Source organism: Impatiens glandulifera, chromosome 1 (genome assembly GCF_907164915.1).
Source record: "Impatiens glandulifera chromosome 1, dImpGla2.1, whole genome shotgun sequence".
NCBI classification, from domain to species: Eukaryota; Viridiplantae; Streptophyta; class Magnoliopsida; order Ericales; family Balsaminaceae; genus Impatiens; species Impatiens glandulifera.
The window spans coordinates 68,981,148-68,989,469 of NC_061862.1; the positions used below are offsets into that span (position 1 = coordinate 68,981,148).

Below are 8,322 nucleotides of genomic sequence, written 5' to 3' on the forward strand. Positions count from 1 at the left end.
TTTATAAATTAAAATTTAATTTACACAATAAACTTTTAAAATTATATTATTTATTTTTTATTTTGTCTAAAAACGTTTTTCTAAAAACAATATAATTCAAATTTAAATTTTGCATTAAATTTATTAAATTATATTTATTTACACATTCCTTCTTTTCTTTAATAAAATATAATTTAAATTTTAAAATATGTAAAATTTTATTTTATTATATTTACCTAATTTTTATATTAAAAGTATTTTAAAAACTTATATCCACTAAATTTGTTTTTAAAATTTTTTATTACTTTTCTTTTTAATAAAATATAATTCAAATATTTTTGAAATATCTATAATTATTTTTATATAAATGTAATTTCTCTATAACAAATTATAATTTTAGTTTAAATTTTAAATACATAAAATATTATTTATTTTTTTTACATATATATTTCTTATAATAAAATTAATATATATATTTAAATATTCTTATAAGGTTTAAATTTATCTTTTAAATTAAATTTTATATTCTATTGTTAATTTTATAAATAAGCTATTTATATTTAGTATTAAATTATTTTCATTAAATTTATTAAGATTTCATTTTTTTAATCAAATATTATTTAAATTTAATTTTTTAATTAAACTTATTTTCATAAAATTTAAATTTGCATTTAAACTATTAAAAACTTATTTTGCATTATATTTAATATGTTTTTCTACTTAATCAAATATAATAAAATTTTAAAATACCTAAAATTTAAATCAAAATTATTACTTTAAATTTTATTATTTTTAACATAATTATTATTTATTTTATATAAATATGATTTCCCTATAAAAAATATATTTTAATTTAATTTTTAAATACATGCAAAATATTTTTTAGTTTTTTACTATTAAGTATATTATATATTTTGTTTAAATATTCTTATAATATTTATAATTAATTTTAAGTTTTGAATTAAACTTATATTAATCTTTAATTCATTAAAAAAATATATTTTAAATTAAATATTAAATTTAATTTTTAATTAAAAAACTCTTATTTAAAGTTGTATTTACATTAAATTTGTATTAAAATTATATTTTTTTCTATTTAATCAAATATAATTTAAATTTTAAACTTATTTTCATTAAATTTAAATTTGCATTAAATTTTGTATTTTTTTATTTAATAAAACAATTTCTTTAATATTTTTTTAAATATAATAATAATTTTTTCGTAACAAAATATAATTTTAAATTAAATTTTAAATACATAAAATAATATTTATTTTTTTACATAAAATACTTAAAATTTTGAATCTAACTAGAACGAAGTAATATAGTAGCTCGATATGGTTAAGGGACAATTTAGGCTTCAAAAAGTAGTTGTCGTGAAGCTCTACGTAAAGAGTGATTTCTTCGCCTGCAAACTTTTTGGTTCCGCACGTGGATATCTCAGTCAACATCGTTGCGGACACAAAGTTAATCGTCTTCAAAGTAGTAGAACCTTGTTATTCATAGTCATTCCTTCATATTCAAGGTCCAGTCTGTATCCAAGGTAATTTTATTATCTAATTCAATTTCTACTGACTATTTGTGGTTATAACATATGTTTCTTAACATGACATATTGATGTTCTAAAAGGTTATCAATTCTCAAAGGCGTGGATGTTGAACTATCATGGTGATGGAGTATTGGCTATGGCTTTCAAAAGTATCTTAAACGACAAAATAATTTTTTTTACCGAAGGTGTTATTTCATTATTTTACCTTTATTCGACCACTACTATAAATTATGTAACCTTATCTTGTTTAAGGAATACAAAATAATTTTTCTCATATATATATATATTGTTGTTAATGTCATTACATATGTATCATTGTAGACAAACAAATATCTTACCATTCATGTCATATATTCTTTTATGATATTTGTATGTAAATATTGTTGGGATAGGAAGAACATCACTTAATGCCGATGCAATGAAAGTTGTTGTTGCGGTAGGCAATTTATTGATAATCAAAATTTTATTCACTAATTTCAACTTTCTGATTCTGAATTTTGATTTCATCTATAGCCTGGAGTATTCCAAGCCAATGATTCAGGACTTATGATGTATTATATATGATGCAAAGAGAATGATTGTAGATTTTATTCCACTCCTCTTTGGGAAAGCTGAAGGTATAAACGATTATAGTTTGTTTTCAGATGAAACTCCATTTTTAATATTTTGATGCTTGTATCTTAAAAACCCATGTTTACATCGATAAGTGTGACTTTGTCTTTTGTATTTTTTCTTGTTTTGTAATTGGCCTTATTTCGGTGATGCTGAAGGAATCGATATTTTTCAGGAATTTGAAGACCTTGGATCGACGAAAGGAGTTGTCGATATTTGTCAAGAATTTGGTTTCACCTCTCTGAATCTCCAAATTGAATTTATTTAGGTATAATTATAATTCTTTCCTCTTTCTTTCTTAATCTATTATATATAACTGTTTGAAAAATATTATGCACATCTATTTTTATTGTAGTATATTATTCATCTTAGAGATCGACCTTCATTAGTTCAAGTAAGTTTTTTTTCTTACTTAATTTTATATTATCTTTCTATATAAAATACATTTTACGTTTTTGATAGGTTTATTTTGATATACGTTAGATTGTGCAAATTATAAAAATTCCAACTGATTAAATTTGTAAAAATATAAACAAATATCATATCATCAATATAAAATTTTATAAATTAAAATTTAATTTTCACAATAAACTTAAAAAATTATATTATTAATTTTTATTTTCTATAAAAACATTTTTCTATAAAAAATTTAATTTAAATTTAATTTTTTCATTAAATTTATTCAATTATATTTATTTACACATTCCTTCATTATTTTAATAAAATATAATTTAAATTTTAAAATACATAAAATTTTATTTTATCATATTTACCTAATTTTTATATTAAAAGTATTTTTTTTAATTTATAACAATTAAACATTTCAATTTTTTTTATTACTTTTGTTTTTAATCAAATATAATTCAAATATTTTTGAAATAATTATAATTATTTTTATATAAATGTAATTTTTCTACACCAAATTATAATTTTAGTTTAAATTTTAAATACATAAAATATTATTTATTTTTATTACTTATATATTTCTTATAATAAATTTAATATATATTTTTTAATATTCTTATAATTTTTATAATTAAGTTTACCTTTTGAAATAAATTTGATATTCATCTTTTATAAATAATCTATTATATTTAGTATTAAATTGTTTTGATTAAATTAATTTTTTTTTAAAATTTATTAAGATTTGGTTTTTTATTTAATAAAATATAATTAAAATATAATGTTTTTAATAAATCTTATTTTCATAAAATTTAAATTTGCGTTTAAATTATTAAAAACTTATTTTTCATTATATTTAATATGTTTTTCTATTTAATCAAATATAATTAAAATTTAAAATACATAAAATTTAAATAAAATTATTATTTTAAAATTTATTATTTTTAACATAATTATTATTTATTTTATTTAAATATGATTTCTCTGTAACAAAATATATTTTAATTTAATTTTTAAGTACATGAAAAGTATTTTGTAATTTTTTTATTATTAAGTATATTATTTATTTGTTTAAATATACTTATAATATTTATAATTTATTTTAATTTTTGAATTAAACTTATATGGGCATATAATTTTGAGTAAGTGACTTTATTTATAACTGATTATAAAATGAGAGAGCAAATATGTATTAAAAATTAGAGTAGAGCGGGAATTTGGTGTCATGAATGGTGTCGAGAATGATGTGACAACACGTGATTCGACTTAGAAAATGAAAATTCTCTCTCCTATTAGATTTAATTCCAATAACGTGTTAACATATCATTTTTAACATCATTCATAACACCAAATTTCCGACCAAAATATGCATTTACTCTTACATATATATCCAAATTAACCATAACTCTCGACCCGACAATCTGGACACTTTGAAAATTAAGTATCATTATATATATATTTATATATATATATAGTTAGTTAAAAACTTGAACTTGTTTTTTTTTGTTAGGTTGCAAGTTCGAAACATACATATAATATTTTTTATTTTATTTTTAATCGTTTTAAGTTTATGTGCAGGGTCAACCCACAATCCGACCTAAGTATCAATTTACTCTCAAATATATATATCAAAATTAATATATATTATCGAAAAAGAAAAAGTAACCGCCCTAGCCACTTAGAGCGAACTGTCAAGCCACTTAGAGCAAACTGTAGACAGCCCAAGTCCACCGGCCCAACACCCGACCACGCAGAGGCCAAGCCCAAAGTATTAACAAACCAATCAAATTAAGTGACTTCCATAAGTGACTTATTTATTTATTTTAACCTTAACTTCTTCCACCCACGTCCCCTTCTCCATAAGTGACTTTTGAATTCAATTGAGATATTTTTTTCATTTGATAAAAAGCTAATTATTGAGTAAAAAATAATTTTGAAACTTAATTCAGAATTATTGCTTGTTCCTTGAGATGTAACCCAAAATAAAGGAAAAAAATAAGTTTAGTTGTCTAGGATGTGAGAATATGAAATTACTTCATTTGAAAAGAAGAGGATCATCATTTTGTAAAGAAAGAGGAATTGTTTAAATAAAAACAATTTAATAAAATTAGGCTCCCTATTATATATAGTTTGATGGAAAATAGGAACCAAGAAAAACTTGTCAGAGCACATTAAACAAATATTAAACTGAAAGTTATTGTATATTATAAAATTTATCACTATTCACATTCATCCATTCTCTCATTCCACGCTAAAATACTTGAGTGAAAATCGAATTTTTAACGTTTTTATCTTGTAAACTAAGTTAGAAATAAAGTATAACTATATAAAAAAAAATTGTATATAAATATGCTTGATAGAAGTATTATGATAAGTATTATAAAAATGAAAAATTAATTTTGTCTTTTAATATTTTAATTAAAATGTTAATCTTAATTTTATTTATATTTTGTTATTTTTATTTACTATTATCATTTTTTCTTAATATTTTATATTATTTTTAATTTTTGAATTTTAAAAGGTTAATATGAACTCTTATCTCTTGGTTTATTTAATATTCTTAAATATTATAATAATTATATTTTTATTGTAATATGAATTTTCACTATTTTAATTTATAATATTATTAATGGATTGTATATAAATAAATATATACTAATTATTTAATTATGTTATTTGTTATTATTTTAGTTTATTCATTTATTGAATAATATTAATTAATAAAAAAATATTTAATACTTAAAAATCTAAATTAACATAAACTAATGAAAGCATGTCAATGGTTATGTGGAATAATTTTATTAAAAAAATTACATATAGTTTCTCTTTAAATTTATAATATTTTTATTAGAAAAATACTCTTTAAATAAAACTTATTAAAAATATTTAAAGAAATAATTAAATCAAAGTTAAAAAAAAATAAGATAATTATGAATTATAAACTATTTGTGTTAGAGTTTGTAGGGGAAGAATGGGTAAAAGATTATACTTACCTTCAAATGAGATTATTTAACTTTGCATAGATAGAGTGAACATTGTATGTATAATTACAATTTTTAATCAAATAACAAATAATAAATTATCCTAACTTTTCAATCAAATAATTCAGCTTTATGTTTTACACGATAACGATTATATATTGCTCTCCTGTAAAACTCGCTTTACACGATAGTTAGCGTTTTATAAGAGAGTTGTTTTACAACAGTTTTTTTGTAATGTTTTTTACACGATATCTGTTGTACAACGCTCTACTGTCAAACAATTCACAGATTCATGTGAAACGTTGGTTTGAAGTTTATTTAAAATCATGTAAATCACGTTTTATATGATATTTGCGGTATAAAAAACACTTATTATAATATTTATAATTCAAAAATTATTATAATGTTGAATTTCAAGATAATCTTTAGTTTACTTATAATTCAACACTTATTATAACCATTATAATATTTATTTAACAATAAGAATATTTTAATATATTAAATTGAATTTATAGGAATTCTTATAATTATAATATTTATTTAACAATAAGAGCACTATGTCTTTTTGTTTTTAGATTCACTCACTAATATTAAAAACATTTTAAATAAAAATAATAAAAAGAAGACAAGAGTAAAATGGGTTAAATATATTAATACAAGTGAAATATAAAAACTATAATATTTGTATAACTCTTTACATAATTGAGACTTAACTAAGGATGTAAATGAGCCGGGCCGCTCGTGAGCCGCTCGGTCAAAGCTCGATTCGAGTTCGGTCAAAATCGAATTTGAGCCGAGCTTAAGCCAGCTCGTTTAATATTCGAGCCGAATTCGATCTTAGGTAAGACTCGCTTCATGGCTCGTCGAGCTTTTTCGAGCCTAATCATTTTTTTTATTATATTTTATTTTTTAATGAAAATTTAAAACACCCATAAGACTATTTATGGGCTTATTGTTTATTATACCGATACCAAAGTTATTGATATATAAAAGGAATGCGATTTTCAATATTTTGGTATAACAAGATATACTAGAGTAATATTTAGACTATCCACAGTAGGGTGTCAAATAAGATATCAAATAGGTGTTAAAATAATATCAAATGGTGCAGCAGAGTATCAAAATTAAGTGTTAAAATATGGGTATCAAATTTTGATACGGGACCAAATTTGATGTGGCCCAATCACAGCGTGCCAAGTGGCAACGCTGGTGGTTACTTTTTTATTTTTGTTTTTTTTTAATACACTTTTGCATAATAATTGATAAAAATATATATATATATATATATATCATTATTTTTTAATTTTCGAGATCTATAAATAGAGACTTGGTTTGTGTCATTTGGACACCAAAAATATTCTGAAATTTTCCACCATATTATCATCCTTGTTTGTATCACCTTTCTTCATATCATCATATGGATATTCCCCCAGACCCTTTCAATCTCGAAGAGATTCAACAACAATGGGAGTTGGAGGAATCTTTAATCAAAAGGAAAAAAGAACTTCTCTAAGAGCTTCAAAGGCAAAACAATCGATCACGTAAAAGAAATTTTATAAACATGGACCATGGAGCTGCCCATCAGAGGCTCATGGCCGACTATTTTGATGAGCCATGCACTTATACTGAAATGCAATTTAGACGTAGATTTTGTATGAGAAAGCAATTGTTTCTCCAAATTGTAGAAGCCGTAACAAATTACAACCATTACTTCACCCAAAGGCGGAATAATGCAGGAAAGCTTGGATTGACACCGATCCAGAAGTGTACAGTTGCCATGTGCATGCTTGCATGTGGAGTAGTCGGGGATGCTTGTGATGAATATGTAAAAATTGAAGAAACCACTACACTTGAGTGCACTCGTATTTTTTGCGAAACAATAATTGCCTTGTTTCAAGATGAATACTTAAGACGACCAAATGGGGAAGACTTGCAGAGGTTACTCCAAGTTGGACAAGAGCGCGGTTTTCCTGGAATAATTGGAAGTATTGATTGCATGCACTGGGAGTGGAAGAATTGTCCTAAGGCTTGGCAAGGGCAGTTTACTAATGGACACAAGGGCACATCAACAATTATCCTCGAGGTAGTGGCATCTTATGATTTGTGGATATGGCATGCTTTTTTTGGCATGCCCGGAACATTGCACGATATTAATGTATTAGACAGGTCACCAATTTTTGACGACATTGAGTCTGGTGAAGCTCCTACTGTGAACTTCACTTTGAATGGTCGACAATACAATCTTGCTTACTATCTTGTTGATAGAATCTATCATAAATGGCCCATCTTTGTCCAATCAATTCAAATGCCCCAATGAGACAAAGCGCAGTTGTTTGCACAACAACAAGAAGCATGCATGAAGGATGTAGAACGTGCATTTGGGGTACTCCAAGCACGGTTTGCTATTATTCGCCAACCAGCTAGGATGTGGAATATTGATGGCCTAGGTAAAATAATGAGGGCATGCAAAATTTTACATAATATGATTGTGGAGGATGAACGAGATTTGTATTCACGAAATTGGGAAAATATCGACTTCGAACGTTCGAATAATTCTGGGTCTAGTTCCTCGGTTAATGTCCAAAGAGAAGTGCTACCTCAATTTCAAGTGCATGTTCAAGGCCGATCTGAATCAAATATTCATACTAGGGCCGATCTACGTGACAAAGCACAACATATTCAATTGAAAAAAGATCTTGTCATGCATATTTGGAATAAATTTGGAACAACTCTCAATTAGAGTTTTAAAAACACTACTTAACAAATTACCAATGTTTAGAGTGTTTGTTTTCTTCTTCG

The 8,322-nt window shown here is 23.4% G+C and overlaps 1 pseudogene; it reads left to right on the plus strand.

Annotated features, from left to right (window-relative positions):
- The first annotated feature begins 1,316 nt into the window (after window positions 1-1,316).
- Window positions 1,317-8,322, plus strand: LOC124931279 (annotated as a pseudogene).